This window comes from Lepidochelys kempii, chromosome 4 (assembly GCF_965140285.1).
Source record: "Lepidochelys kempii isolate rLepKem1 chromosome 4, rLepKem1.hap1, whole genome shotgun sequence".
In the NCBI taxonomy this organism is placed as follows: domain Eukaryota; kingdom Metazoa; phylum Chordata; order Testudines; family Cheloniidae; genus Lepidochelys; species Lepidochelys kempii.
Window position 1 is genome coordinate 29,258,844 of NC_136383.1, and position 4,267 is coordinate 29,263,110.

Sequence of the window (4,267 nt, forward strand, 5' to 3'; positions counted from 1 at the left end):
AGCTACACCTGCCAAAACTGGCTGGTTGAGCTGTCCAGTCCTCCTGCAGTTATTTTTTTACTATAGTTTTACAGTACAACAATTTTACTTGACTTTACGAAGTCCTGCTGACTTCAGAGGTGCAGGAGGGGTGCGCTAATTTGTGCCTTTGCCTTCTGAAAATGAGGCCCTCTTGTGTGTGTCTTCTACATTACAGTGATACTTGAACCAGAACTCTTGTAGTCCAGCTCTACGAGCTGAACCAAAATATATGATAGGCAAATGCTGTGCTAAATTTGTCTAAGCTGGAAGTTGCTCTTTGCATGTTATAGCATTTAAAAAAGAAGATCTATGAAACAGGTGTGAGGCTAGCCTATTAAAAACAAACTCCAATCTTGTTTTCTCAGCCCTGCAATCTGAAAGTTCAAAAAAAGGTAAGAAACACTCCTTGTCCTGAACAAAGTGTGAAATGAATTTGAAAGTAAGGTTTTCAATTATGGTTGGTATTTCTGAGTTTACCACTGGTAGCAGCTGTGGGGACAATTACAGAAATCTGGTTAAATTGAGTTGAAGTCTGCACCAGATTTATGTCCTTTATGTTTGTGGGGTTTTAAAATCAAGAAAGAATTGACACACACACACACTTTTAATCCAGATCAAGTCCAAGTTTATTAACCTGTAAAGCTCTTCTTCCACAAGCTAATCATAAGAAATGAATGAATGATTATCGAGTCTAACATAAAAATATACCAATTTAGCCATAGGCTGGAATTTATGATTGCTCACAAAAATCAATCAGCAGATCACATGACACAGCATCAAAAAAGGCAAATCAGTTCAAGCAATGCCAACAATCAGCATAAAAGGCTAAACAAGTAAGAGCAGAATATCAGCTAGCAATAATTCAAATCACAGTGATAACTTTCTTTAAATCCACTATTTACTTAGTAATCCTTCAGTGCAGTTGGAAACTAGATGCATGGAACCATTTCTCCTAATTTAGTTAGATGTTGAACAATACATTCTCATATAGTATTTCAGCTGGTCAGATTAACTATTAATTAAATTCTGGGTGTGGGTGGCAAAATGTAGGCACATGAAAGACCAAGTATACTTATAATCCAAGGTGTTTCTCATACAGCCTGTTTGGCTCAGAGGTGCAGAAGTCGGATGTGGGGGTTATGCAAAAGATGTTGAATGGGATAATGCCCTAGGTCATTAACTTGCTTTACTTTATGAATCAATGCAATGTATATTCTTTCCAGATCAAGGTCATCTAGTGTTCTACATGGGTCATCAGGTTTTGGGAGGTTTTCCTGCATCTTGTGAATTGCAGACCTGATCCATAACTCTTTCTTCCAGGTTTCCAGAATAAAGTGTGTGTGTGAGAGGGGGTTGAGGATGTCTATCACTGGTGTCAAGGATAAATGTGTATGAATGTGTATCAGTCAGGAGGATGGAGGTAGGAATGTGTGTTGGCTCCTTTCCACTTCAGTGCTGGTCTTTTTCAGTATACAGTCTCTGAATCCTCTGGCTAAGGCTTCACTTACATGTTACATCTGTTGCAGAGGGAATTCATGTCAGGAGGTTTAGACAAATAACAGAAGTTCCCAACCTGGGTTAATTTCTCTCTCTCTCTTTCTCCCCAACATAAATTGTCTCCCTTACTGGTAAATAAGAGTTATATTTCTCCCAATTGTGCTCTCTGGGAGAGGTGTAGACAGTTAGTGTAATCAGCTGTTATTAACTTTGTTAAGAGGGAAGAGTTAAAGGAATAAGGAAATAAGGGTGTATAGGTTAAAGTTGGATGAACTTTTTATGCCTTATGAGGCAGAACCACACAGAATAATTAATTCAGGTTCTGTTTTACATCACGGTATCTGCACACTTTTACACTGGAATTGTTTTGAATTCCTTTCTAGCAAAGACAATCCTTGACTTTACAAACTAAAGGAGGTTTATAGAAACCATGGGCTCCAATTATGGGATATCTTTCGCTCACCCTTGACAGAAAAATTCTTATGTTAGGTCAGGATGTATATTCAAGTTTTATTGGGAAATTAACCCCTTAGGGAAATGCTCCAACACAACCATTTTCCTGAAAAGAAAAAAGTATCACAGGCCACATATAGCCCTCAAATTATGAAACTGAAAAAGAATATCCATCCTGCTTTAATGTTGTTTTAACAATTAGAAAAATAATTGGAATGTTTGACTTTTGAACATTAAAGCTCATTTAGAATTGTTAAATCAGCCCTGCAAATGGTTACAGTTTGCTAACAGGTTTCCCACAGTGATAGTATCTCAGGTAATATTACTTTTCAGAAGGACCTAGCTAGCCAGTTGCCTTTGTTTATCATGCTCGTTATCACCATAGTATCTGCATAGCCAATAGGCTGAAAACTAATTTAGGGCCTAAGTCTGCCACCTTTCTCATGCTGGATACTACCTTCCCCCCTCAAGTAGTTCCACTGATCTCAATCTTTATTATCTATTGTGCAGTTTATTGACCGTGAGAAGTATTTCTTACCTTGTTAGTTTTTAGGACCACATACAACTCTCACTGGCATGAATGGGAGCTCTACTTCACATTGGTGACAGTGTGTGTCCTTAGAGTTAGTATGAGTAAAATATGTATCATTTTCTTTTAAGTGAAAGTGATCTGTAATTACGACCTGATCATGCAACCTATCTAGTGAAGTCATTGGGAGTTTGAGAATGATTAGAACCTCACAGCAGGCACTTGCATGATCAGGCTCTGAATAATTACTAGAATTGTTCCTTGGAGAAATATGTGAGAAGCTGAACTGGCTAGTGGTTAAAGCAAATTATGGTCAACTCTTACTATAAGAATGGAGCTTTCATACAACAGGATATTACTGGGATCATGAATGAGTTTATATTTTACTTTGAAACATTACTCTTTCTTTGTTAAAAAAGCAAGCAAACAAACAAACACACTACAAAAAGTAGACACAGTTCTGAACAGCAAAGCTCAACATTTCCCCGGAGTTCAGGGATGTTTTTGATTATGTCCATCTCTGCCATAAACATTTTTTTAAAATTCAAACAAACAGCATTAAGGGGATAGGAACAGAGGGACCTTTTCCCAGTTCCAAATCAACCATCTCACCAAATGAGTATCCTTCCCGACCAGAATCCTAGATTTAATCTAGAGAGACCACTGCCTATTGCAAGTAACCTGCAGCCCTTTCTGTATTCAAATCGTATTCAAGATTCACTCTCTGTATTGTTTAATGAGAGTTATAAATCTCACAAGAGCATATATCCTTAAAGATTTCAGTGAATGAAAGCTGGCTCAGTGAAAAATCTGCTTCTATTCCTTTCATTTTTGTTGCTTACTTAAAAAACCAACAAGTACACTGACATCTAGCTGCAAAATTGCTGGGTATTCAGAGAATCCCAGAGACCAAATTATCCAATTCTTCTTTCTGCACCTTTAACAATCAGTTTTTGATGCCGTAGCCTAGGCATAATGTTTATCAGAATATATTATCAAAACAATACGATTCCAAACTTCATAAAAACCTGGTTATATGTTGTCATTGAATTCTGCAGTCAAGAACATTTTAAAATGTTTGAAGTTGTTCCAATGTCTGTAACCACAATAAGGATTTACAATGTGCAGGAAACTGTTTCTTCTACTTCTTGTAGTTTATGAGGCAACTGAAGAGCAGAACTTTGTACTGAGAAGTAGTAAAATGAGGGTAAAGTGCTATTGCCACTCTAAGAAACCATAGTCCAAAATATTCCAGCAACAAAATGGTATATTTTAATCTCAGGGATTACTGATGGATTTAATGACTATGGATGAAATTTCACTGGTGCATACTTTCTCCTATGTAGATAATTCTGTCAAGTATCAACCTCATTACTTTCCTCCATCATACAAACATGTTTCAGTAATGAGTTATTTTTCCTTGATCCATTTTGCTTCTATTTCAGTATTTTTTTTCATATTCTCAAAAGTCTAATATAACATTTCCAATCTTTCAAATTAAAAAATGTATTTTTTGCTGTCATAAAAAATGAATTGTACCATGTCATCTCCATGTATGCAACTTTTCCATCAACTGCCAATTGAGAACAAAAACTTTATGCCGATATTGTACTGAAGCTTTGTGGCGTTCATTCAGCTACAGCATTTGCATCTTCTTGATTATTTTGAAGATTAGTTTTCTAAGGATAATGTTTTCAGTGTTTAAGATCCCACAAACAAAAATCTGTCTATGGAAAAAGAGAGAGATTTTTGAATACTAAAGTCCTT